We start from the raw sequence: 6,000 nt of genomic DNA, 5'->3' as shown, positions 1-6,000 counted from the left end.
AAAAAAAAAACCCAATGTGGACTGAATGAAATGGCTGAATTACTTCCTCAGTATGCAGTCAAGTTCTCCAGAGTCCTGCTAATGACTTCTATATGTGATTCAGGTGTGTTGGATCAGGGACACATCTAAAACCTGCAGGACACTGGCTCTCGAGGCCTGGAGTTGGCCACCCCTGCTCTGAAGGGTGGTTGGCCTCTCCCTTAGATAGAGGGTGAGGAGTTCAGCCATTCGGGAGGGGCTCAAAGCTCCTCCACATCGAAAGGAGCCAGTTGAGGTGGCTCGGGCATCTGACTAGGATGCCTCCTGGGTGCCTCTTGGGTGAGGTGTTCCGGGCATGTCCTACCAGGAGGATGCCCCGGGGCAGACCCAGGACATGCTGGAGAGATTATATCTCTTGGCTGAGCTGGTGGAGGTGGCTGGGGAGAGGGAAGTCTGGGCTTCTCTGCTTAGGCTGCTGCCCCCGTGACCCAGCCCCGGATAAGCGGAAGAAAATGTATGGATAGATGGAAGCTTGAATCTCAGTGACCTTCACCTAAAGGTCAAGGTCAGAGATCAAGTTGTCTGAAAATCCTGTGAATGTGATAACTCAAGAATGACGTCAACTAGGACATTCAAATTCATACCATAGACCAGGGATGGGCAAACTTTTTGGATCTGGGGCCACATTGACTTTTTTGAAATTTGACAGATGGGAAGGGCCAGCACCAGATGCATGCACATTAAACATAAACATAAAAAAGGCATTACAGTGTTAATACTTACATTTACTTTAAGTGGGAACAGTGTTGTTTTTGCCAGTGCATTGAAGTCTGGTGTTAGTTTTGTTGTAGCAATTGTAAGAATCCTCGGCATCAGTCATAATTATGATACGATTTGATTTGGGCAATTCTGTACCAATCTTTGGCGAATGGGCTGGGCGTGGCCCACGGGCCATAGTTTGCCCACCCATGCCATAGACGCTATCTGCTAAAAATCTCAGAAGATTTTGAATCTCGGTAACCTTGACCTTAAGGTAAAGGTCAAAGATCAAGTTTTCTGAAAATTTTGTGAACACAATAACAGAAGAAAAATGCCACCTAGGATTTTCAGATTGATTTGTGCCACCTTAAGATTCTGCTGCCAGGAAGCTGAGGGGTCGCATTGGAGGCTGACGGTCTTTTTCTTGCTTATTTTATTTTGTTAGCTTTGTGAACTGACATTCAGGTAGCATTATTGTTTCAGTTAGTTCTCTTTATCCAAGAATCCACTTGTTTTTTGTATTTCCGTCACCCCCCACTCCATCTTTTAGTCTAGTTTTAATTCCCCACCATTTTGTAATAGAAATCCTACACCTGTAGTCTTTAAGCGTTCGTGCTTTTATTTTGAAGGCTGGTCTTTCAAACCGGAAGTCTCTGGAGTAGTCAGTTCATGTGCGTCACGGTTGAGGTCTGCTGCTGTCAGAGCGAGAAGAGCAAACAGAGGAAGTTTGCGCACATCAAGGCGACAGGATAACACAAATAACGAAAGGTAGGTAACAAAATGGCGTTACAAACAAACGGAGCTGCACACTTTTACTCACAGTCCTGGTTTATCAAGTGTCACAGCCTTTAGACTCACTTGTAAGAATGTTTTCCGCTTTTATTTTGTGGTTAAACTTAAGACGAACTTGACCACACTATCACTGGTAATGTGGCTCAGGAGTTTGCCGTTCATGAGGTACTTTTTAAACATGATAAATACTAACAGTCAAATATAACATGACTAATAGACTATGATTAGGCTCAAAAGAAGGTGACACCGAGGTAGGAGCTTTTAAGGGGTTTTAGGTCTTTTCCTGTAGATAGTAAAGTAAGTGAAGAGCCCTTGCAAAGCTGAACTGAAACATGACATTGTGCTGAATAATATTAGACTTAATTAATTTAGTTTACATGGCAAATTAATTTACAGTCAGCTGTTTGCAAGGCAAGAAGACCTGAGTCCTTGTTTCAAACAAACAACTTTTAAAATGTTTTAAAAATGTTCCTGTTTTTACTGCACATGCCAGTGCTGAAACATGACAATGCTGCAAATGTAGACTCAAGGTAGGTAGCTCCTGTAACCCTTAATAAAATGGATGGACATTTGTCTGCAACCATTAAATACTTTTTGGTACTGCATAACTGGATGAAAGATATATTGATATGTGGATATATTATCCTTTGAGGTGGCCATGACATAATCACTTTAAGCCTATGTGGGCTGGACTGAATGGTCCGTAGAGCTGATTTGAACTCTCAGGCATATTTTTTTGCCATGTGTGTGATATACATTTAAGAGAGGTTTAGGCTTTCCCACAAAACAGGGTCACTGGGATTCTAATAAAATATTGTTAAGCATTTTTTTTTTTTTTTTTTAAGTGGCATTTTGTTTATCATGCAGTCAGAAAGAAAAGGAAAATGCATCAAAGTTGTGTTTTTTTTAAATATTGAAGTTTGTCCAAAAACACCTATGCTGCATTCCAGATGAAGAAGACCTTTTTTCTATCTCCAGCTTCTGATTGAAACTGTCACCCTGTTTTGGAAAGGTCATGGACCCCATCTTACATGAGAGGCTACATAAGCATGAAGCTGGATTCACTCTACAGATCATTTATGACACCTCGCTGTGATTGTCCAAACATGAAAAGGTGGGTAAGAAGTTGGGGTTTGTACTCGTCATTCTGGCTGTCTTTTGCTCCTTTTTATGTGTTGGCAACTTTTCAAAGGATTTATCTTTCTATCATTTGGCCTCGGAGGAGGACACATTCATTAGGGACACCGTTTGCAGTCATTTTACACCCATCTATTTTTCCCTATTTCATTTGTATGTTGCTGACTTTCCTGGCAGTTTAAACCTAGGGGCACGTTTGACCTTGAGTAAGTACGTGGTTCACAATCTGTGAGAAGGCCTGGCACATATTTTGTTTACATATTTTGAGTACATGGTAATTTTCCCACAGTGCCCATTAAGAGGTTTTATTAGTGTTTTTAAGGTGCTTTCTTATAAAACCCCAATTTCAAAAAAATTGGGACCCTAAAATATTTAAAAAAAAGGTTTTCAAATCTAATAAATTCATATTTTAGTCCCAGAAGAACACAGAGAAGATATCAGATTTTTAATTTCAGACACTTTAGCTTTTCATGAAAAATATTAGCTCATTTTAAATTTGATAGCAGCTTTATGTCTCAAAAACGTTGGACTAGTGACAACAAAATGCTGGAAAAGTAAGTGGTACTAAAAAGAAACAGCTGGAGGAACTTTTGCAACTAACTGGGTTAATTGGGAACAAGTCAGTAATATGACTGGGTATAAAAAGAGAGGCAGAGTTTCACCAATCTGCAAAACACTGGATCTACAAATTGTGGAATCATTTCAGAATAATGTTCCTTAATGTAAAATTCTGAAGACTTTGAACATGTTATCATCTACAGTGCATAATATCAAAATATTTAGAGAATCTGGAGAAATCTATGTGAGCAAGGAATAGGCCTTAAAATCAATATTGGATGGTTGTGATCTTCAGGCCCTCAGGCAGCACTGAATTAATATCAAGCCTGACTCTGCCATGGAAACCATGCCATCCACAAATACAGATTAAAGCTCTATCATGCAAAGGAGAAGCCATATGTGAACATGATCCAGAAACATTGGTGTCTTCACTGAGTGAAGTGCAAAACTGTTCTCTCGTCTGACAAGTAGAATTCTGACCTTCTTTTTGGAAAACATGGACACCACATCCTCCAGACTGAAGAGGAGAGGGACCATCCAGCTTGTTATCAGTACTCAGTTAAAAAAACAAAAACAAACTGGTATCCCTGATGGTATTGGGATGCATCAGTGCCTATGGAAGTTGATGCTTGCACATCTGGAAAGGCACAATCAATGCTGAAAGTTATATCCAGGTTTTAGAGCAACATGTGTTCCCATCCAGACAATGATAACCTGCATACTGCAGCTATTGCAACAGCATGTCTTTGTAGTAGAAGAGTGTAAACTGGCCTGCATGCAGTCCAGATTTTTCACAAACTGAAAACACTTTGAGCTTTGCAAATTGTTACATTTTGTTTTTATTTACATTTACACAGCTTCCCATTTTCTTTTTTAAAATTGGGATTGTGTTGTTTTCTTCCTTGTTATAGTTTATAGGTTTAGAGTGTGCTATTGCAATGTGGGGAGTAAACGGAACATAAGCACATAAATAGAAATATCAAATCCAAAACGTTTCAACAGCAGAGGTGTGAGCAGGGTGGCTCTCAAACTCTATTTGAACTCCTTCAGGTAAGACTTGGAGAGCAGAAATAACAGTAAAACATACTTTATTTTTTAAAACCAAAAGCTTAAAGCAAGCAGTATTTCTCGTGTGTCACAAGTCTCTCTTCCTCATCCTTTTTCTCTGTTTTTTGAGTGCAATGTAGCAACAATCCTTTCCAACGTTGTTATGCCACCTAAGTGTAAATGTACAAATATTAGTGTTAAAGTGCTTTGCTTCACATATAGACAGTTAGTTGTTGGTTATTGAGAGGAGTGTAGCTCTTCTACATTGTATCGTCCAGGTAGTTAATTAGAAGTGTATCAAAAACTAGAGGTTATTTTTTGGGGGGAAAATTGCTACATCCATACTAATAATTAGTTACACTGCATTGCCAAAAGTATACACTCACCCATCCAAATCACTGAATTCAGGTGCTCCAATAACTTCCATGGCTACAGGTGTATACACTCAAGCACCTAGCCATGCATACTGCTTCTACAAGCATATGTGCCGCTCTCAGGAGCTCAGCGAATTCCAGCGTGGTACCCTGACAGGATGCAAGAAGTCCAATCGTAAAATTTCTTCGCTACTAAATATTCCACAGTCAACTGTTTGTGGTATTATAACAAAGAATGAGAATGATGACAACTCAGCCACAATGTGGTAGGCTATGTAAAATCACAGTGGATGCTGAGGTACATAGTGCACAGAGGTTGCTTTCTGCAAGGTCAGTCACTACAGACCTCCAAACTTCGTGTGGCCTTCAGATTAGCTCAAGAAGAGTGCGTAGAGAGCTTCATGGAATGAGCTTCCATGGCTGAGCAGCTGCAACCAAGCATTACATCACCAAGCGCAAGTTCATATGCGTGTGTAGCCAGGCCAGCCAATACTTTTGGCAATATAATGTATATGTCAGTCCAGTCCTGACTCATGAAAATAAATGTGGCGTCAGTGCCAATGTGCCGATCTGTTAATTATGTTCTACGCTGAGTGTTTGCATTTGCCCCAGGATAGCAGCAGCAGCATCTAGCTGAGAGAGCGGTGGGAATCTGAAATAAAGATCAGAAAATTGATGGTTTTATTATAGCCTGTGCAAAGAGGTTAAATCACAGAGAAAAGCTTTGTTCAATGAAAGCGATGCAGAAGATGTAGCAGACTGTTCCTGCCAGCTGTTTCAGGCCTGGGTGCGGCTGCACTGCGCACTTAGCATGAAACAAAACCGAAAGTGGAATCTGGTGCACTCCCTGGTTTCATCATAGAGTGTAGGATATCTAAAAGCAAGGGCACATCAGATCAACAAATTTCAATTACATGGAGGAAGCTTACAGCAGTTTCAGCAGTTTTGACTGTGCTCAAGTGAGATGACAGGACTAAAAAACTCAGGTAACAGTGATTTGGTTTTTCTCTCACTTGCTCATTGTGTTTTGTGTGAGAGACATTATGTAAGACAGAGCCTAGAAGGATGCTGGTTTGATTTAACTTAAGGCCTAATAATGCACTCTGAAGAGAATAAATATACCGTATTTAAAAAGTAACATTGCAGTGTTTGAGTCTGATAGTGAGTGAGAAACATATTTAATTAATTAATACAATTAATTTAACACTGGTATTGGATCAATATTTTATACTGGTTCTTACTAAAAGCCAAGGTATCTGTATCATATCGGAAAGAGAAAAATTACATTGGTGCAGTTTAATTTACTCAAGCATAAGTTACACTGTAAGGTGTAATACTTTTATTAAGGATGGGA

The 6,000-nt window shown here is 39.9% G+C and overlaps 1 protein-coding gene across 4 annotated transcripts in view; it reads left to right on the top strand.

Annotated features, from left to right (window-relative positions):
- The first annotated feature begins 1,398 nt into the window (after positions 1-1,398).
- Positions 1,399-6,000, top strand: part of LOC115797263 (zinc finger protein 638-like) — a 33,972-nt gene continuing 29,370 nt past the window's right edge. For 3 of the 4 annotated variants that reach the window (XM_030753788.1, XM_030753789.1, XM_030753786.1), the window contains exons 1-2: positions 1,399-1,506; positions 2,543-2,644. The gene's annotated coding sequence lies outside the window, so the exon portion shown is untranslated. Of the gene's footprint in view, positions 1,507-2,480; positions 2,645-6,000 lie in introns of all 4 variants that reach the window. The other variant, XM_030753787.1, reaches the window with a different exon arrangement.

This window comes from Archocentrus centrarchus, chromosome 18 (genome assembly GCF_007364275.1).
Source record: "Archocentrus centrarchus isolate MPI-CPG fArcCen1 chromosome 18, fArcCen1, whole genome shotgun sequence".
NCBI lineage: Eukaryota > Metazoa > Chordata > Actinopteri > Cichliformes > Cichlidae > Archocentrus > Archocentrus centrarchus.
This window is presented reverse-complemented; position numbering and strand designations above follow the sequence as displayed.